At 40.4% G+C, this 23,206-nt stretch overlaps 1 long non-coding RNA gene across 1 annotated transcript; it reads right to left on the bottom strand.

The window, feature by feature from the left end:
- Positions 1-10,260: 10,260 nt before the first annotated feature.
- On the bottom strand, positions 10,261-18,063 carry LOC121709573. Its single transcript, XR_006031988.1, has 2 exons — positions 17,629-18,063; positions 10,261-10,473 (listed from the first exon to the last, which is right to left on the bottom strand). It is a non-coding gene; the product is annotated as an uncharacterized LOC121709573 (long non-coding RNA).
- Between the last annotated feature and the right edge of the window lie 5,143 nt (positions 18,064-23,206).

Below are 23,206 nucleotides of genomic sequence, written 5' to 3'. Positions count from 1 at the left end.
AATAGATCCCGTCCTATCCCTGAGATTAATGACAACTGTCTGCTCTGTGACATGCCAAGCATCACTTCACGCCTGTGTTCCCCAGGCAACCTCATAGCTCTCACAACCATTTAATCATAACAAGTCTACACATACAGACGTATCGAAGGCATATAAGGCAAGAGGCACACACTGACATGTGCACATACCTATCTACTTACTTACAGTCCTTATCTTTTAAGCCAAATAAGACACAATATGTTGTGCCCTGGCCATACATCAAGTGGCCTTAACTATGACAATAAATGCTTCGCCCCGGAGGCAAAGATCTCCAAAGCTGCTCTACCAGTAGGTCCGCGAGGGGCCTTGCAATCTGCAGCGGGTGCCATGAGATCATTGGTCATCATTCTCCAGCGGTGTGCCCTCAGCGATCAGGATAGTGAACCATTTAATCATAATGACAACTCTCCTGGCCCCAGCCACACCAGCCTCTCTCGCTCTTCAGCCGAGTGAGCTCCACTCTACAGGGAGAACTCGCTGAGAGTCGCGGAGGGGGTCAAGTGTGGAAACTGCAGTATATTGAAACAGGGAGGCCCACTGTGTGCAATGGTCGCTCTTGGGTAAAATGATTGCTCGTATATGGAGTCACCACAAGCATGCTTGCCAGCCAACCACCAGAATGCTGACTGACAACACTCAAAATCAGCTTTCACTCATTAGCTTTCACTCATCTCAATACCACCCATGTGTCCACAGTAGGCTTTACAAAATGAATTTCTGACTGGCCAGTGCTGTTTGTCGTTTCCCTCTTCCTGGATAGATCTGTCCGGCACTGTCAGCAGAGCATCCATTCAGCAACCTTCTCCCTGCTTTTCTGCATCACCAGCTCTCTTTTCTCTGGCAGGACAGTCTGAATAGAAACTGTAAACGTACACCCTTGGATTGCTTTGCTCTGGCATCCTGGTTACACTCAGAATCCAACTGACTGTACTATATCCGAAGGATCAGTTTGAACTTATTGTAGAGGTGCAGAGGAGCCCAGTATACTGTAACAATGGTCTATGTGAGTGAAATGTGAAATGGACTTTTTTGCTGAGGAGGATGGTGGGGTTATTCATCGGCCTTTAAAGAGGGCCTAAGCTCTGAATCTGTATGGGGGGAGAAAACAGAGTTCTTACCCTGGAGACAACCAGAGAGCTTTTGCCCTGCTGTTCCTCCTGAGTTGAAGGACAGCATGAAAATGGTTGCGCCTACAGAAGATCATTGAAGATTGCAGGGGTAGTTTTTGAGACTGCCTTGTGTCAGTGTGCTTGAAGGATGTCTGTGTGCAAGTATTGACAGTCGCTCTCCATGGTCCTGAGCTGGTCGGTTGCTGTGGTGTGGCCAGTTGCCAAAGCTGGCAGGTGATGACAGATGCCATCACATCCACTGTGACTGTACCATCATCAGTATAGCAAATGCATCTGTACAGTACCACCATATTGATACATAATAAATATTAATCAAACAGTTCACCGAGGATTTGGTTCATTATTGGATCTCCGATTTACAATTAGATGTTGTTTTGCATTATAGTTATTAACTTGTCTTTCTTTGTCACACCTACAAGATATATTTTTTTATTTGATGAATGCCCTCAATACAAAGCCTAACAAGTTTTGCAGCTAGGTTATTACATTAGATAGGGCAAATCATGAGCACTATGCTTTATAATTTATTTTATTAAAGCACCGATAAATTAAACCAGTCATAATGGGGAGATTAATGAAAAGCCTTTATACATGAAGGCAAGAACAAGGACATGTTGCATGCAATACACAAGCGACTTACAGACGTGTGATAAAAAATGTATGAACATTCCTTTACCAGTTCTCTGGAGGTTGTGGTAGGAGACTACAGAGGGGATCACTTATGCTGTTTCAAAAACCGTGCGTCAGTTTGAAATGCACCAACTCAAAGGTTCCTGCAAAACCAAAAGCCGAATTGAGACTAGCCTCTGTTACGAGTGGTTAAAAACAGCTCCTCAGTTCTCAACGTAGTTTATTTTAAAAATAACATGAGCATGAACATGTATTGACGCTCCACCAAGTTCCACATTTGAACAGTGGATCAAAATGTCAGACTCTGTTCTGATCACCACAAAGGGCTTGAACATAAATAAATGTATTCATGTGTGCTCAGCTGGTAGAGGAAAATGCAGACTGCTCTGAGGTCACGGGTTCAACTCCCAGGCACCACATACACTAAGAGAAATATCTACTATTTGTGGACTTGATAAATGTGTCTGCTAAACAAATAGATGTGGCTCATAGACTGCTGAATGAAACAGACCGAGAAGTGCCTAACACAAAGTGACTGTGTCAGGTGCTGCTGAAGAGATCAAATGATGTCCTACAATTTGATATGTTGAATGGGAAGAACACATATGATTAGGTCAATTGTGCTGCTGCTTCTGGAAATCTGATACAGTTATTTGATTCTCCCAAGTTGCTCATGCCAAAAAAAGAAAATGAAATTAAAGAGCGACATCACTGTAGCCGCCATCAATGTTTCTGATACAATGGAGAGGAGAACAAAGGGTTGACTGGATCTATGGTATACCACTCGTGTATACAACAGAGATAATGTTTAGAAGTGTGTTTAGAAACTGAAGTTTGTACTGATATTCTATTTGTGTTTTATTTAACCTTTACGGCATACAAAGATGCAGAGACGGTGCAGACAGGTCGGAACAAACACATACGCATACACACAGAGAGAAAAGAAAAGGCAGGGTAGGGACGACAGACATGGAGATAAGAAAAACACTAGGGATATGGAGAGAAATGCCATCATGGTAGTTTACATAAACAATGTGGAAACAAGTGAGAATAAAAACAGAGAAGAAGTCGATAGACACAGACTGAGACAAGACACAGTAGTAGACCTAAGTCAGTATGGCAAAAATCACCTGCAACAGATAACCGCACCATGCTGCTTCACTATTGCACAAGACAAACATATAATACCAATAGCATAGTATTGCATAAGGCGTACGCACTACATACTCAGATATGATCATAGAAAATGGTGGTTATTGAGTGTTGCACCACTCTGAATAGTGCATTTTAGCCAGTCAAACACAAGAAGACTATCAACTATGTCAGAGCTCTTGCAAATGCAAGAGTCAAAGTTGAAGTTATGAATTGAAGGAAGTGAAGATAACTTGCTAGTTTTAGACCTAAACTCCTTGCTACTGCTTTCAAAAAAGACCCTAAGACATTTGTTTTCATTATGCAGATTTTTTTCTCCACTCAAAATACCAGCTCTGCCACTACAGGTCAATGGATATGCAGCCAAACAAGAGGAAGAACAGCAGTCTGATATTTGATCAGACTTAGCCTGACATTACTCTGTATTGCAGGGAATATTTCACTGTTAGAGGCTCCAATCACCTATCATAGTTTTGTTATGACAATAATAGATGCTGATGAGAAGTTGCACTTTCAATTCACATTGTTCTCATGACAGGGGATGATGAGTCTCTCTGGGCTTTATTGCACTTGCTGCCCTCATATGATCTAGGTCTGCTGTTTCTGGCTGTGACAGCCTGCCAGTCAAATCTTTGACAGCTAAGATGACAGTTGTTGTCAGTGCAGAAGGTAAGTTTCTAAGTTTCTATTTCCTCATCATGATGTCTTGTGCTTAAAGGTGCCATGTGTAATGTCCGCCAAAAAATCAATTCATACTTCACATTCCATAAAAGATGGGGGCAGTATACCTCCAGAAAGTGAAATGGTCTACCCTAGAGTAACAACCGACAAACATGTATTGCAGTTTGGCTGGCGGTTATGTTGCCCGCATACCGCCTCCCATGGCCGAAACTGGTGATACCTGTTGGGCTGTGGCTAGTAATTTAGCATGCTAATTCAGGTTGATATCTCTGCAGCACTATACCTTGTCCAAAATACCATTTTTTTAATGACATCATCGCCCTTATTTCTTCTCATTCTTTTGATGCGTGTAGCTAATTTTTTGGATATTTTTACCTCTATTCTTACACATGGCACCTTTAACTATGAACACACCAACAAAATAATTATCTGGGGTTTTTGAAAGGCAAACTCACTTTGGATGTTAGCGAATTGCCATCATATCACCAGTTTATTCGAGGGAGGGGAAATTAACACTTTATTTGCTGATACATTTACAGACAACTATTTCTTTGCTTTAGATTCATTTGGACTTTTTACTCTGGACTTAAGCAAATGATCACCTTTGATATGGCTGCATGGTGTGTGTGTGTGTAGATACCCACAGGAGAATACTATGTCTACTGCCTGTCACCTCCAGCTGAGAACACAGTCTAATTGAGGCCATGCAAACTGGTTAATATCTCCAGTCAACACAGTGGCAAACACCAGTAAGTCCTTCATTCTCAACCAAGTCTCACATCAATTTGGGAGGTTGATATGACATTTTGGTTTCACAGTCACATAAATGCAATTTGCACTGTTTTCTTCATGGGGAAGCACCGTTAGATGATCACCACAAACCCCATGCAGACACTGTAATCTCCAGTTACGCTAATCATTCAAATCATATGTCTTACCATACTTTGCTTACTGGTGAATAATTTGCTGTATCTACACTCTGCCCCACAGACCATTTTGACCTGGGGGGTTGGGGTGGGGGTGGCCCATTACCGCATCTATGTGTATCTTGCACAGGAAGCCAGAGTAGATCTGTCCTCAGAGGACCAAGGGGTGTGAGCTCATGTTTCATGCATCATGTAGCATGCACATTTCTTGCCCGTTTCCTCTTTGATAAGTTATATGTATGCAGCAGTACTTGATTAATGTGTTTTCAAAGACTTTTTTTTTTTTCATACCACATTTCACTGTACTGAGCCACTCTGTGAAGATATGCCTTGTGCCGGTCAGATGAAATACTGTATCAAAGCTTCACAGCTCAGTTCCTTGCTCCAGAAAGCTGTATAGTCTGCTGCTTGGGTTACATTTCTGGTGTAGGAGCCAGCACACATGTGTTTGTGTGTGCCAGTATACTGTGCCTACACCCTCTAAAAACAACAAAAAAACAATGTCTCATATGAGTGCTTAGGTGCATTAGTTTTTGCTCATGATTTTCAACGATAAATCCTCATCACATATATTGGACTATAATTTCCAACGATAAGTCCTCATCACATATATTTGACTATAACTACAGTAAGTATCTTAAAGGAGAATTCCGGTGTGATATTGACCTAAAGTGTATTGAAACATGATACCGAGTGTGAACGTATGTCTCACAGCCCATCTCGGCTTGTCCCCTGCACTTCAAAAATCTAGCGCTAGTTAGCCGATGCTACCAACAGCTTTTTCAATAGTGGTGCTTCGGCATCGGGCTAGCCATGCAAATAAATCACTTTTACACCCATTTACGAGGCTCAATGTATCTCCACACTTCATTGGTAGACTTCCGAGGGCCCTGACATTTAAAACGAGACATTGAGAACTTTGAAAAAGCACTGGTAGTTTACTTACAAGAAGATTTATACAGACAGTATCTTCACGAAGTTTAGCGTTTGCAGCCATCTTGAATTTAGTCACGATAAGTCAAGCGACGAGTAAGAATGAACAGGTATGATAAGGTGCTGCTACTGGTAGAAACTGGAATCCATGCATTTCCACTGAATTATTTTTGGAATCTGATCCCTTATCATACCTGTTCATTCTTATTCGTCGCTCGACTTATCGTGAATAAATTCAAGATGGCTGCAAACGCTAAACTTCGTGAAGATACTGTCTGTATAAATCATCTTGTAAGTAAACTACCAGTGCTTTTTCAAAGTTCTCAATGTCTCGTTTTAAATGTCAGGGCCCTCGGAAGTCTACCAATGAAGTGTGGAGATACATTGAGCCTCGTAAATGGGTGTAAAACAGTGATTTATTTGCATGGCTAGCCCGATGCCGAAGCACCACTATTGAAAAAGCTGTTGGTAGCATCGGCTAACTAGCGCCAGATTTTGGAGTGCAGGGGACAAGCCGAGATGGGCTATGAGACATACGTTCACACTCGGTATCATGTTTCAATACACTTTAGGTCAATATCACACCGGAATTCTCCTTTAAGTAAAATTGAAAACCATGATAATGATATTTACAACATTGACTGGATGGTTTATCCATGACGGTCCAATTAGGCATAGTCTCTGGTCAGACCCCTAGGCTGTGTCTAATTGCTATGATACATGAAGGATGTAAGATACAGTGTGCAATGTTTTCCTCTCTCATTTACCCCAGTATTTTTTCTCTGACAAGCTCTTCCACACTTCTTTAAAGGGACTGGCAGACGGGCCGGCTTCTGACTCTGATTTACCGCTAATTTTCCCCTCCTCAAGCGCTCACTCCAAACCGCACTCTTAAACTGTGCGCTGCGGCTAATGGTAGAGGCACACATGGCTGAGTGCCTCTACTGACAGCAGAGCGGAGACGAGAGGAGAGGAGAGGAGAGAAGAGGAGAGGAACGGAGAGGAGAGGAGAGGAGAGAAGAGGAGAGGAGAGGAGAGGAGCGGAGAGGAGAGGCGCGGAACGGAGTACCCCCAGCCACCTCATTATTCCGTCTCCTTAACATCTGGAACCATGCATAATTCCTCACTCACTTCCCACTGACTCTGAATCAGATGACGATGGCCAAGGGTCTCATTGGCTGCTCCAGCAACACCCAGGAAGAGAAAATCTGGCTCTTATTATTAGTAGCATCGTAAAGGACAGTATGGGTGATTTTCTGTCTGCAGATGATTTCATTTCCATTTTTTTGCTCATTGTTTTGTGCTTCCTGTAATTTTCTTGTTTGATTAGGCTCTCCATGGAACCTTATATACTCTGCAAATTAGAGAAAGACATGGTTGGATTCAATAGCCCAAAGGACACATGGTGGTTCGTGGCACTGCCAGGTCGAAAATATGTAGCTCACTGTGAATTGGCTCAGCAAGGAGCCAGGGAGAAGATTTCTGAAATCCATTGGCATTGCGTCAGATTCATTATCCACATGCAAGTCCCCTCTGCAAAAAAACTGAAGCATTTCAGATGGCAATGCATATCTTAAGCCCAGTTCATTATAAATATGTATTGTAAGGGCATTACAAGTACATTTGAGACCATGGAGTGTTATTCATATCATGGGGTGTTAATTAATATAACCCCCTCTCAACCAAAACAACTTCGCACCTTACCCATGTATAGAAACTATTGCAGCTGAGGGTGGAGACAAAGGAAACCAATTAGAAGTCTTGAATAGAGCTACAATTGAATAGTACATGATGGAATGTACAGGATAAATTTGAGCAGAGAAAAGGTGATGGCCAGTAGATAGTGCTCAAAGTTATTACTTAATACTACAGTATAATCATATCCATGAACTTTGTGCTTTATTTGGCAAATACATTTTTGTTTAATTATTTTTTTTCCATTTTCGATTTATTCATACTTACATTCCATTCACTTTAATACAAATTTGGGGAAAAGTAGAACATTAATTTGACCTTGAGTTTGACTTTTATGACATGAAGATAAAGGCACACAAACAAATCAATTAATCAGATAAAGGCCACTTTTAGAAACATAGCTTCAATGTGGATTCTTGTAAACATCATTATGAAGATGCTTTAAGCTGTCAAACTTGGTTGTATATAGAAGGGCTTATTTTTCTCTTGGTGCTTGGCAAGTTCATTCTCAGACACACTTCATCAACGCAGTGTGTAAACTTGCACGTCAGACTAAATCCTTTTGCCTGCACATACTCAGACTCAGTCATCACAGTGAGATCAAAGTATCTATCTAGTGAGTTAACTCCATCTTGGTGTTATACCTCTGCTTGGTTGAATTTCCTATTGGGATGCGCTCTTTACAACATCAGTAAACTTTCAGATAATTGTAAACCTACGCAGTGGTTTAATGTACAATAGTGCTTGTACATTAATTCGCCAAACTCATTGTGAAGTTTAAATTAGTTCACATTGCAACCTAGTGCTGATCCTCCTGTTTTATCATGCATACAATGTTTTTGTTATTGGAATACCAAACTTATGGTATATGTTCAGATCTTAGCAATTCTCCAAAGTCCTCAAAGCTCTTCTGTTGACAGCTCATGGTATCACTGGGATATTTCAGTGAATGGAGTACTAATGGAGTTTCAATCTTTTACAAACTATTTGTGGAAACGACCAGCTGCTATGCTGAGATTCTGTGTGTGTGTGTGTGTTTTTGTTAAGTCGGTAACACTTTATTTTAATGTGTCGCTGTTACAGTGTACTTACCTAATTAGGTACAGTAGTACAACCTGTGTAACAACATGTACTATCAGGTACTATCATTGTACTTGCATAATGTATTTGTGAGTACCTACATATAGTTGTTACATTGTAATACTGACTGCTTTTACAAAACTTTGCCAATTTGCCTAAATTTTCATCAGAGGCAAAGAGCTGACCTGAGACCTGCTGGATGGGGTAAATCGGGTCATGATAGATTTGATATACAAAGCATGCTTAGCTCCAGTCAAGGCCTCATTGTCTTCAGTGCACATGTAACAGCTGTGCTGCTACAACCTTGTTACTCTTTGATACAGTGGAATAAACTGGAACAGGTCTTGTCTTGGAACAGATCTACTAATTCACATGTACTGTGTGGTGTAACAGCAGACACGTTTCAACACATCAATTACAGGATATATAACATCATTGACAGGATGTACTGTATATATGTAGATGTAAGTACTTAACTGGTACACTTTATTTTAATGGGTTTATGCCACTGTATCAAAGAGCAATAAGTGTGTACCAACACAGTTGATATATGTACTATGTAGTGAATTAGTAGACCTGTTCCAAGACATCGAAGACATAACATACATGTCATATGTACATGTAAGTAATTAACTGGTACACTTAATAGGTTTATTCCACTGTATCAAAGAGTAACAAGGTTGTAGCAGCACAGCTGTTACATGTACTGAAAACAATGAGGCCTTGACTGGAGCTAAGAATGCTTTGTATATCAAATCTATCATGACCAGATTTACCCCATCCAGCAGGTCTCAGGTCAGCTCTTTGCCTCTGATGAAAATGTAGGCAAACTGGCAAAGTTTTGTAAAAGCACTCAGTATTACAATGTAACAACTATATGTAGGTACCCACAAATACATAATGCAAGTACAATGATAGTACCTGATAGTACATGTTGTTACACAGGTTGTACCACTGTACCTAATTAGGTAGGTACACTGTAACAGCGACACATTAAAATAAAGTGTTACCGTTAAGTCTTCTCAATAAAACCATAATTTCAGTTTATTGAGATAATAACCTTGTTTATTGGTTTTATCATCAATAACTCATTCATAATTGCATGCATGATGTTTATCTGCGACTGAATGATATGACTGAAAATAATAGAGGTCTTTTCTTTTTTGCACTTTAAAATGGACATGAGCTTATGTAGTTCATCAAATTGGGCGTGTTTTAAAAAACATAATAAATGTTTTTACGGATAATCCGTGTTGGTATTATTGTGAACAATATACCATGTGGGAAACGTTGTCATACCACATGGACCACTGTGAAACTGCTGACTCAGCAGCCAATCATGCAAAACAATCAGCTCTAATGTGACTTCATCCAGGACAATAGAAGCATCTTGTAGCTACAACCCATTTAGAGTGAACTGGGAATATATGCGCTAAAGTGATGAGAACGCACTTCCAAAAAATCCCCTTGTCTGACAGTGAGAGGTTGAGATGAAGGATGAGTCCCAGGCTCAACAGAGAGGAGTCCTACCCTGGAGGTAGACTCATTAATTAAATGATATAATTACAAGGTGATGGCTCTGACTTTTGGCTCGAGACAAAAGAGGCCTCAGCCCTCTCTGTCCTGCCTCTCTTCTGTCATCGCTGCCATCACTATTAGACAGCAGGCCCCAGGTGCCTTGCACATTGTGGCCGAGAAAGGCGACATTTTCAGAGATGAATAAAGATGGCTCCAATGCTGCAGTGTGTGTGTGTGTGTGTGTGTGTGTCTGTGTGTGTGTGTGTGTGTGTGCGTGTGTGTATGGATCATGGGTTTGTTGCTGGAACCTCCACCCAAACCAAATGGCTCTCACTTCACAGAGCGTGTTTGTAATGAGCTATCTACAAACATCTGGGGAGATAACAGCCAGCAGCCAGTGGACAAGATTAATAAATAATGCCAAGCCCTCTCACTTTGTTCACTGGTTAGGTTAAACTGTACAAACACAATCAAGGTTTCAAATGCCGAAGATGAATTTATTCAAATTTCATCTCCCAAACAGTAGCTCTGTCATCAGGAATTGATTACAGGGCAAATAATTGCTTTGTTTTCAGCTGTCTCACCAGAGTCTTGCTTGAGTTTTGAACATGTATCTTGAGTCTTGCTTGTTCTAAACAAAACAGTACACACCATCCTGCTGGTCTCATGGGGTCTTCAGTGAAAACTGCCTAAAGACATACAAGTAAAAGAGAATAACTTCAGAGGCCTCACACTGAAAGCAGCACGCACTGAATGTTAGTACATTTACAGTGCAGGGTGAAAAAAAATCTGCCCACATGCCAAGTCTTTGGAGAATAATATCTTCATTTCCATAAGCAGCATGAGGGAGAAGTATTAATGCTCTAATTGGATAAAAGATGAGACAAGCCACACAGACGGAAGTATTTGTCTTTGTCAGAGTGACGGCGAAATGTGAAAGATTGTATATGCAAAGGGATGTTTATGATTTTGGCAGAGATTGCCACATGGCAAGTGCCAAAATCCTCGCTATCTCTCAGCGCCAAGGTCCTGTGAGACTTGACAAGAGAGGGTAGTCCATTTTTAGGGCTGGGACCAGAAGATGGAGGGTTTCATGATTAAATAGCCATACTTTTGGCACTCGCTCTGACCTTGGCAATGTCACATCAGCCATTTGTGCTTCTCTCTTGTCCAGAGTTCTGTCTCTCTCTCTCTCTCTCTCTCTAGACCTCGTTCACAGTGCAGCTGAGGTCTGCTCCCTGCTAATTGGTATTTGAACTGACTTGCTATCCCGTCTGTACAGAGTGCACGAATGCAAAAATGGTTCTGATCAACTGAAAAGTTCTGACCGTTTGCCGGTGATTATCGAATGTTTTTCAAAATGTCCGCTCTTTGTTCCCTGGCCAAGTCATAAGAACATTTTAAACATTGATTACAGTTTTTCTCAGTCGCTTTGGTGCTTTTCTCACATCACTATTAACATTTGCACAGCAGTTAGTGCATTTCTCAAAACATTAGTGCAAACTACAAAACATAGTGGATAACCTGCAAAAGCACGTCACTTGCTCAAAATGTATAGTCCATTCCTCAAAAGCAAGTATTTATGTCAATGAAACTGCCAGTGTCATCAAAATGAGAAGTCTTGACACCATCGTTTATGAACAAGATAGTCAAATGGCTTTGTCATGTTTTCATTACGACAGTTTATGCTCTCAGTGTTTTCGCATGCAAAAAAAGGTCAGAACTAGGTGACTACCTGAACATGCTCAAGACAGCGCTATACACTACTTGTACAGCCATTTGAAAACTACAGTAAAGTTAGAAATTGCTGTACATAGGAGAGTAAGTGCGTACAAGACACTGAATACAGTTTTTCTCAGTCGCTTTGGTGCTTTTTTCAGATCAGAATGAAAATTCTCATAACTATTAGTTCAACCTCCACAACATTTAGTCATTTGTGCACATCATAGTAGTAATTTCTCCTTCCTCTGAACAAATTGCAAATACTTTTGGACATGTATCAGTTGCTTTCATACAATTCTCTGCTGTTTTTTAACATTATCATTTGCTTATGTCATGTCAGTCAAAATGAACTATACTTATGAATGCTGAATAGTCGTTCCCAATAAAACTAATAGTCTTCATTTCATTGCTTGAGTCATTACATACAAAATTGTTGAACTAGTTAACAAATTCTGTCACAATGCTGTAGAATTGCAAAGAGCATACAGTAAAAATGTATGTATTCAGTGTCTTGTACTCACTTACTCACGTAACTACAGCAATGTGTAACTTTACTGTAGTTTTTAAATGGCTGTGCAAGTGCTGTATAGTGCTGTCTTGAGCATGTTCAGGTAGTGCCACCGAGTTCTGACCTTTTTTTGCATTGGAAAACACTGAGAGAACTGTCATAATGAAAACATGACAAAGCCATTTGACTATCTTGTTCATAAACGATGGTGTCAAGACTTCTAATTTTGATGACACTGACAGTTTCATTGACATGAATACCTGCTTTTGAGGAATGGACTATCCATTTTCAGCAAGTGACGTGCTTTTGCAGGTCATCCACTATGTTTTGCAGTTTGCACTAATTGTTTTGAGAATTGCACTAACTGCTGTGCAAATGTTAATAGTGATGTGAGAAAAGCACCAAAGCGACTGAGAAAAACTGTATGTACGTTTCACATTTTTACTATGCTCTTTGCAATTCTACAGCATTGTGACAGAATTTGTTAACTAGTTCACCAATTTTGTATGTAATGACTCAAGCAATGAAATGAAGACTATTAGTTTTATTGGGAACGACTATTCAGCATCCATAAGTATAGTTAATTTTGACTGACATGACAAAGCAACTGATACATGTTCAAAAGCATTTGCAATTTGTTCAGAGGAAGGAGAAATTGCTACTATGATGTGCACAAAGAGTAAATGTTGTGGAGGTTGAACTAATAGTTATGAGAATTTTCATTCTGATCTGAGAAAAGCACCAAAGTGACTGAGAAAAACTGTAATACAATCAGACACATGTCCTCACACACACGAGTCAAAATCAGAAAGATAGTTCATTACTTTTTATCGCAGGTAATTCTACTATTTGTCCACATCAAAAGGCTCAAAGTCATGTCATCCTTGAAAGTTAACCAGTAAGGTTCATGGGAGGGAAAACTGTACCACGTTTTGCATGGTCACCTAAAGTAAAGTAAAGGCGACTCATTTAGCAGACACTTTCATCCAAAGCGACACGGACTCACCACAGTAGGTTTGAAATTCAAATTCAAACTATGCCTGCACCCAATGGCTTGGGGTGGAGGTGGCTGATGGAACCATAGACTATACAGTCTATGGATGGAACAGTGAATTCTGCTGAAGAACCAGAGTGACACACATCTGACTTTGATTGAAAGTCTTATATATGAATAATTTAGATAGATAGATACCGGTAGATAGATAGATGGATACTTTATTCATCCCGAGGGACTTCATAACATAGGCTAACATAAACTTGGACAGGAAGATGCACTGCCAACACGAGCATTAGCCAACCTATAGTAACATATCAACTTGTTTACAGTGTAGCAACATATTGTGATATATTGAATCAGATCGTGATTCATATCACCAGATTCCTATCAGTACACAGCTACTAGTTCAACTAGATGTACCGCAGAGCGGTACAAAATATGACCGGCGCCCAGTCCAGCACATTTTTTCCACAAAAATAAATCACGCTGAAAGGCCTATATGATTCTAACTGTCTCACTAAATTGCATTATCCACACTCAATTCTCACTGGTATCTGCTAGACAACAAGTACCAAAACATGATTAGTTCATAGATTTCACATGTAAAATTAATTTTATACAAGCCCACCTCCATCTTGCCTGTTCATAATTCTGAGAAATTTTTGAATTGTGTGCATATGTGCATGTACATGTTTATGTTATGTGTGTGTGTGTGTGTGTGTGTGTGTGTGTGTGTGCGTGTGTGTGCCTGCGTATGTGCCTGTGCATGCATGCGTACATATGTGTACTGTGTGAGTATGTGTCATACGTATGATTACTGTGAATGTATGTGTGTGCGTGTGTATCTGTTTGTGCACATGTGTGCACATGAAATGGGTTAACATGACCCCTGGAGGCAAACATTGGTCATCCTAGGCCCTACAGTTCTCAAGATATTCACAGAGAACTGTGTCTGCCCTACCCTCCTTTCGGGGGGTCCAGTCCAGCGGGGGGGCTACAGATCAAAACGAAAAACGACGGTTCCATGCTATCCATGTGGGGTTACATGCCCACCAAGTTTCGTGTACCCCGGTCTTTCAGTGTCCCGGGAATCCTTGTTGGTGTACGTCACTAAATGTACACATAATTTATTTTATTGTAAGGCCCCCCATGAACGAAAGTACACAAAACTTCGCATGCATTCGGAGGGTGCCATAATGATCTTACACTTTTAATTTCGTGCAGTTTTGACCATGTCAGCCAGAGATATTGTGATGAAAACACCTAATTTTTTGCTTTTTAATTTTTAACTAGGTGGCGCTATTCATGAAATAAGTGGTAATGAGATGGGTTGACATGCCCCCTTAAGACCAACATACATAAAAAAGGTGGACCTCCTAGGCCCTACGGTTCTCGAGATATTCACAGAAAACTGTCTCCGGCCATCTACAGGCCAGTTGGTGTATAGTAACATAAATTAATTTATTGTGTGGCCCCCCATGAACGGAATTCCACGAAAATTGGCGTGCATTCAGAGGGTGTCATAATGATCCTACACTTCCAGTTTTGTGCAGTTTTGACTATGTTAGGTCACAGATACCTGCGATTACAACACCTCATTTTTACTTTTTTGTGTTTAACTAGGTGGCGCTATACATGAAATGAGTAGTTATGGAATGGGTTGACATGGCCCCTTGAGATCAACATACAAAAAAAATGGTCCTCCTAAACCCTACGGTTCTCGAGATATTCACAGAAAACTGTGTCTGCCCTACCCTCCTTTCGGGGGGTCCAGTCCAGCGGGGGGGCTACAGATCAAAACGAAAAACGATGGTTCCATTCTATCCATGTGGGGTTACATGCCCACCAAGTTTCGTGTACCCCGGTCTTTCAGTGTTCCGGGAATCCTTGACGGAAATTTAGGCATGTGGAAAAAAAAAAAAAAAATCTGACTAAACCTATATGGCCGCCGCTTCGCTGCGCGGCACGGCGGTCATAATAAGTAGCTGTGACATGATCATATCAACAAATTAAGTGATAATTCATCACTGCTTGCATGGACATTGTGTCCATTAAGTGCATGAGCTACATTGTAAAAATGAAAACACGTTCATAAAATCACTCAGAGAGAACACTCTCTTGCTTATATTATTTTATATTATATATGCATGTATACATCATTATTGGGAGGTGGGGCCCAGATCTGAGTCTGAGCTTCTAGGAAAAGCCACATTTCTGAGTACCCTGAGGGCCAGATGTACTAACGCTTTTGCGCCCACTTCAGGCGTATTTGTTTCGTAATGTGCGTGTAAAATCATTGCAAGGTATGTACAAACAGGCCGCAATGATGTAAAAGCGCAAACTGCCTGTCTCGGGAGCTGAAAGTGGCAGATAGTGTCATGCATTCATGGGAGGATCCAGGGGAAAGTGGGAGTTTAGCGTAAAAACATGGGAGGGGAAGAGTAAAGAGCGCCTAATTATGTATTCCGCGGTATGTACAAAGACTGCTCTTGAAAGCGCACGTCTATTCTGCGCCTAAATACTTCCGCCTTGTAAAAGCAGGTGTTAATCCAAATTGCAGTTCAATGCGTCAATAAGAGAACCTTTCAAAGACAACAAAATTTAGAGCACCAGTTTTTGTGGTGAAAGTATTTGTACTACCAAAAGCAACCTTAACTTTCGTTGGCCTTTCGAATGTCTTACTTTCACTTTCACGTCATTCACTTAAACTTTCCTACTTGCTAACATTCTTTTTAATGTTGTCATCAGTTAACTTCATTCAACTGCGCTTGTATGTAGGCGCTGCCATTCAGTTGTGGACGTTCGTAAATTGCGTTTATGGGCCCAGAAAGGCGCAGTTTACACTAAGGATTAAACGATGCGACGGAAACTTCAGCACGGTCTGACAGCATTTGCAATCTGCGGTGTGTCCATGACGCTGATAACGCTATGTTTGCAAATGTACGTACATCTGGCCCTGAATTTCTACCAGGTCTATCTCCAGTATTCAAAGCCATAACAGTATCCTTCCCAGCTGGAAGCCCTTCAATGTATTTCTTACACATCTGAGGGATGTCCTTTGGCAGTCTACAGGGCTCTATGGGAGTCTCTTTCAAACAGGAGAGAGTTAGACATCTCTGGCATACTGTATCTTGTGTACATGAAAAATATCCAGCTCACCATAGAGCCATCACCATTTCATTAGTGCACATGCATGTATTAGGCCTGTAGCGCTAACAACATTAAACGGCTTTACAGATGAATTCACTAATGCACCTGGTAATGTACCCTTGTCTTCTGTTCCATTGCTATGTAGGTTATGAATAAGTAAGAGGTTTCACGGCGCCACACATCCTAAACATGCTGGAAGAAGAACATGTATCCTGTAAACATAAAAAACATTCCCAACAGACGAGAGTGCACCAATGAATATTCATGACGTGAACTTTTTTTTTATCTTGGGAAATATTCTACAAATTTTGTTAGTGAATGTTTGGCCAATAGCATAATATATACAGTTATTTTTTTCATTCTGTATAAATGTAGTGAATGTATAGCCTACAGCATAACATATAGTTATTATTTGAATTTAAACCCCCTTACTGTGCAACTCATTGTAATACTGTTGTACTATTTGATAGTCAGTTTAAATGTCTTACATATTAGAGAGGTGTTTTTCTTTCTTTGCAAAATGCAGAGGACAAGATTAAAGCTATGGGTATCATGCTCCTCATAATAACAGCATAACTACACTATCATACTATCACCATGCAGGTCTATGAGATCAAATTCACATTCAAGAGCACTTCCTCAGACGTTATCAGATAATACGTTTGTTAAATAGATTGAGATAGTATTGCTCTGAAATTATAAACATAATCTCAGCAGGATGACTATTAACTGTTCTGTCTCACTGCACATAATGGCGGCATCATGATAATGGAACAGCTATCTAGTTTCTTCTTGTGATGTAAAGCATTTCTGCTGAGCATCTTTATGGGAAACTGCCAAGGAGAACTTGATTTAAACTGCACACAAGCTCACCAAGATAGCAATATTTCCCCTTTTTCATTTGCTCTCTATCCCTATGGTGCTTTTGTTCAATTACGGCAGGTTGCATCAATAATTCTCTGTTCTACAGTAACAAATGAGGCAAAACCATAAAGACCACCATGCACTGCCATATCTGACAGGGCCAGGAGCAGCCGAATGCTTATAAAAGCTATATCCCTAACATCTTGCTTTACCTGATCCATTTCTAGGCTTTTGAGCCAGCTAAATGCAATACAGTGATGTGGATGCTGCTGGGTAGCTTTTTATCGGTTCACATTAAACTGAAGCTGAATTGACCTCGCTACGTAAGTTGTTTGCTGGAGACAAATTACTATTCATTTTGATCTGTGGTCTCTTGGGCCCCTAGCAGTGCTGCCTGAAATGCGCTAGGCTTAGTCAAGGGTTGAGGTTAGGGTTAAGGTTAGGGTTAGGTGCCTTGAAGTCGACGGTGGGGGCCCAAAAGACCATCAAGCATTCATTTTCACACAAACAAATGGTGATGGGATTTCATTTTCACACAAACAAATGGTGATGGGATTTCATTTTCACACAAACAAATGGTGATGGGATTTCATTTTCATTTACCTGTGTGGTTCTGCTCCAAATGAGTGGTGTCCAGGCTGTGTAAGTCTGTTATTCCTCCTGTCCCCTGTCTCCCTCCTGTGTGTGTGGATCTGTGGTCATTTTCTTCCGAGACTAGAGCACCTCCAACACAAATGCTTAGAGGCCTGAGCTGGTGATCCATGCTTGCCATCTAGTCTCTTTGCCTGTTTAGTTTCTAGTCATGTTCCAATCGTCACCATTGCCAGTGTCAGAACCAAAATCATGCCTAATAAATAATGTATTTGAGTTTGAAGACAAATGAAAGATCTTTTCAAAGTCAGGAGAGTAGCAATGTACAGTAACAGTTATTGCCCTATCTCATTCAAAATATTGCACCATTAATATTGATTCATTAGTGACTGAAAATGCACTCTACTCTCTCATCACCTCTGCAACATTGGATTTGGAATATGAGATCCTCTACACGATCTGCAATTAAAGTAAAAGAATGTTTTTGGAATCAGGTCATTTTTAAACACCAGGCTTGTAACCAATGCAACTCTTGACCAACATACATAAAAAAGGTGGACCTCCTAGGCCCTACGGTTCTCGAGATATTCACAGTAACCAATGCAATGTATTTGCTCATTAAATGCAGCACTTTCTAATTGCCTCAAATGAATACCTTTTGTGTTGAAGAACTGGTCAAGTGAATCATAGGTCCAAAACGGCCTTGAATAAATCTACCTCAACACAGCACCTTACAGTAAATGCCATTTTGCCTCCTGCACAGATACAGCATAGTGCAATCTGAGCAATTAGTGTAAATTGAACTGATATACTCAAAAGGTGCATTAGCTTTTGATGGAAAGAAAATGAATGGGATATGTGCCAGCCATCCCATTAAGGAAGTCTTGGTAAATCTAATCCTATAAAATCACTGTCCTGAAAGGCAGCTGAAAGTGCCAGCGGCAGTCGAAATAATCTTTTAAGAAACGGGGTGAAATTAAAAACATTTTTTTGAAATACTATCCCCCCCTAAAGGCCCCTTTGCTTCGTGTGTTGCTGCAGGACTAACCGCACAAAGGCAGTTTTATGACAAAGCCCAGCACATCAGCAGAAAACAGAGTTTAGTTTGTCCCTGTCTCAGCTGTGGTCAATGTTCTTATAAATTCTTTGACAAACTGCACTACTTTCATTTTAAGTAGTCGCAACAAAGCACAAATGCTAGCATTTTATGGAGGCACAAAAAAATGAAACATTAGCACTTTCATTTTGAATAACAGCCCCAAGACCCACCCACCCACCCCACACACGCACACACATGCACCTCTAAGAAATGGAGCAAATAATGTCTCCAGAAGACACGGCCTCAAAGTCGAATGATACTCTGCTTAAGTGCGGGCCGGACCATCTGAGTCTTTTTCTCAGTCTTTGTCTTAGTCTCCACATAGCTCTGTGATTGCTGTGATCATGAGAGAGGGGAAGGTTTTCCTCGCTTATTACCCTCTCCACTGGAGCACTTCAAGGCTTCATGTTTTTATTGCGTCCTCAGTCTGTCTCAGCTCCTGTCGGTACTTACATGAAGGTCATGGACATTTTCACTCTTTTGTGAGTGTGTGTGTGTGTGTGTGACTCTTTTTTCTTTCTTTGGTCTTGTTCTGACTTTGTTTTTTTTTTCTTCCAGTCTGAAGTATTTGGAGTGTGAACTTTCATTCAACTGGTGAACAGCACCTCCCCTCCTCCACCACCACCACGTCCACTTGACCCCAGACACACACACCGTTTTACAGTATGTGGGTCTGATGGTCTGTCTTAGATACTACTCTTTAAATTAGAGCTCTGTGTATCCCGTGGTTGGTTACAGTATCTGCACCAATCACCCACTCCTTGCAATTATCCTCCATACATTCCCAGTGTATGACTAATGACTATATGACCACATGACTAAATTATCGGTGTATCAAGCCAAGGCTATTTTTATTGATCAAATGCTCTCAGTGCAGTCAAACTCCAACCATATCATGAACCATTATTTCACATTCATATTTTCATTGTACTAAATGGATAGATCAAGAGAAACTCATTCATGCTTTTATTTCAAGAGAACCTCATCCATGCATTTTTTTTCCAACATGGTGGACTACTGTAATGGTTTCTTGAAACAACTCGTTCAAAATGCTGTTGCTAGAATGATTATACACGACAGAGACTTAGTTCTAAAATCTTTAGAAAGGCTAGCAACCTACAGAATAGATTTGAAAGTCCTGCTGCTGCTGCTGCTAGTCTATAAAACGCAATCTGCAAATGTAAAACGCAAATGGTTTGGGCCCAAATCTCTGACAGAGTATAAACGAAGTATGGCTCTAAGGTCTATGGACTGGGGTCAGCTAGATCCAAGGGTCAAAAACAAAGGCCACGGTGAAGCAGCCTTAGGCTTTATGTAACTGGAACACACTGCCAGAGGATCTTACATGTATCCCAAATAGAGCGATTCTACTCTACTTTTTAATTTATTTTAGCAATAGTTTATTGTTTTGTGCTCAGAAGCACTTTGCCTTTTTCCCTTTGGACATTCCTTTTGCTTTTGTTCATGTACTTAACAATGAATGGCCTTTGTGTATGAAATGTGCTACACAAATACACTTGCCAAGTCTTGCCTTCCTATGTAAAGTACAGTATCTCAAAATATGTTGTCTGTACAAAATCTGTAATGTACCAGTAAATCCAATTAGGATAATAACAAATTAGCAATGGGTCATTTCATGAAGGTTAAAATTATTATGAGACAGCCTGAAGCAATGGTATGTTAATAAGTCTTTTGAGGTACTGTATGAAGTTACATTATTACTTGAGAACTATTCAGTATGAGCAGTTTTATTGCTTTACAGAAGCAATGAACAGAAAATTGCCCTAACTGACTGGGGAAAATCGCGCCTGAAGTACCACTTTGAGAAGTCACAGTTTCAAGAGATGGGATAATGTTGATCTAGTGTAGCGGGTGTGTAGGCTACTCTCTCTCTTGCGTTGTGTTATAGACGACGAGGCGTTGACTCTCTCTGGCTACCACAGCCGTTTATTCTGATAGAACAAATGTCTCACAGTCACACACCATTTGCCATAGAGAGCTCCAGCACGAGAACAGGCTACTGCAGACTGGTTAACAGTATTTACACAAGACATGAACAAAAGTATGAATCACGAAAATAGACAACTGTACCTGATAGAACAAATGTCTCACAGTCACACACATTTGCCATGAGAGCTCCAGCTAGCAAAACGAAAACAGAAATTATTCAGTTCACGGTTCGTAAAGTATTACAAAAGTTAAGCTATCAAGCTAGGTTCTAACCAGACTAGCAAGCTAGCAGAACGTGGCGAACTATTTCACTTTAAAGCTAAACCAAAAGAAACAAAACAAAATGGTCTATTAGAGACCTCCTGTGTGGATTTACTACATGCATACTAGCATATTATTACACTGGACACATTTATTTACGCTATAACAGCGGAGCTCAATATATGCAACTTACCACGAGAACAGGCTACTGCAGACTGGTGATTGTGTGTGTAAGAACTTACCCTAAACGTCAGCAGAATAGCACCAATAGATGGTGCTCGTGTTACATGAAAAGCCTGTCTCATAGAGAAATTACTAGCTAAATGAAAAGTTACATTTTAATGGCAAGTAGAAATATTTACTCCGCTACACTAGCATATGATATTTATTTGCAAAAATTGATGTTTTTGTAAAATACAATTACTGTAAGCAAGCATTTAAGCATACTGTAGGCCTATACCGTATGTATGAAACCTGAACTATTAAGATGTGAAAATATGATCTAGGCCTACATCTTAGGTATGAAAACTGGCCTGCGGATTAATTTAAAAAGATTTTTATCATATTTTCATGTATACTATAAACATTTCTGAATGCATGATGCCTGGCATCACATTCTGTCATCTATACCCCTGTGTGTAACGTCTTGCCATCATACATATGGTGATGATGTAATTGACTGATGATTGGTTCCACCCCAGTATTGCTAAAGACCATTAGCATCCAACGCATTAGACACACATTCTCCTATCTACCTTCCTCGCATGATTGCTAATGGACTTGGCATTTACAAGGAAACATGACATTAATTTAAAACCAGTCCAAAAGCTGGCTTCATATCTCTCAGCCTGCTAATGTGCAAGGATGTCACTCTTAGTAATGTATTCACACACACTTGTGAATATTGCCACTAAAGCAAGGATATCGTGTAGATCATGTGTATATTTCAAAGACCATAGCCACATGCTCCGACATGATATGGCCAGTCTTCCAGAAACCAATATTGTGTAACTCTGCTGTCAGCAGCTCACCCAGATGTTACTTGTCTGTTCAACACAGCTGAATTAACTATTTCAGATACACTTGGCTCGTGCCAGTCACATCACAGCAGACAGGCCCTATTTTTATTTCTCGTGTCACATTTCTGTATGTCAGTCTAGTTGCCTCATAATCCAACTGGGGTGGCCTGTAGCAGGAGGGAAAGTTGTCTGGTTGTGTACCCCCGTTTCACTCTCTCAGAGTGGTAGGAGAAGGGGTGGATCCTCATAATATGCACTCTAAAATACTGTAGCGTACACTGCTATTTAAATACATGCAATGCAAAGAAACTTTGATGCAATTATCTGTTTATTACGGTTGTTGTTGGCCACAACCACGCCTCACAACCTCTCCAGTCAACCACACACAAGACACGGGGTGGTACCCCATTGGCCCAGGTTACACAGCTTATCACCAAACAGTACACACATTAACCTGCCAACCATAATGTTGTTAACTCAGACACGCTACAATACTTCCACTTACTGATGCATTAGAAATATCTCAAGAAATAAAAATTAAACAATGATGTCATTAACAGTCTGTTCATGGTAACTAATGTGATACATTTCAGTATATTAGTTATATTTTGCATTATTAATTATGCAAATAATTATGTCTTATAATTAACAAAGCATGACCTGCATGAACAGCAGGTTCGGGAATCGAACCCCGGGCCAACTGATTGTCAGAGGGTAACCTTACCACCGATATAAAACAAAATGAGTATTGCAGTGTTTGTCTCCCAATAATAACTTGATGTCGACCTTAAATTAAAGTCTTGATCCTCTAAACAGAAATGTATATAAAACTTTAGTGATGCTGTTGGACTTTGAGAAAACAAATAAAATTTTATGCAACCTATCAAATATGACACAATAACAACCATATATTTTACGTGGTCATCAATTGAGGACATAAAAGTAATGTTTGTGTGTACTAATGTGCCTAGGTGTCTTCGTCCTCTATGTGGTGGCATAGTTGAGAAGTTGAGTTGAGAAGTTGAAACTGTATGATTTCACATGTCTCCCTGAATTGCAATACATATCTTTGAGCCTTTCTGTCCATTTGTATAGCTGTTTGCCTCACGGATAGTCTGTGTCCTTTTGCCCCTTCTGTTTGTCTGCCTGTGTCTATGGCAAATTGTTTGTCTGTTTTTTCCCTCTCTCTTTCTTCTCTTCCTTTTCATCTCGGTCGGAAGCTGTGGCGGTGGCTGGGGTGCGAGCAGCGGTGCAGAGGGAA

Source organism: Alosa sapidissima, chromosome 5 (genome assembly GCF_018492685.1).
Source record: "Alosa sapidissima isolate fAloSap1 chromosome 5, fAloSap1.pri, whole genome shotgun sequence".
NCBI lineage: Eukaryota > Metazoa > Chordata > Actinopteri > Clupeiformes > Clupeidae > Alosa > Alosa sapidissima.
Note: the sequence above shows the minus strand (reverse complement) of the source record. Positions and strands in the feature narration are given on the sequence as shown.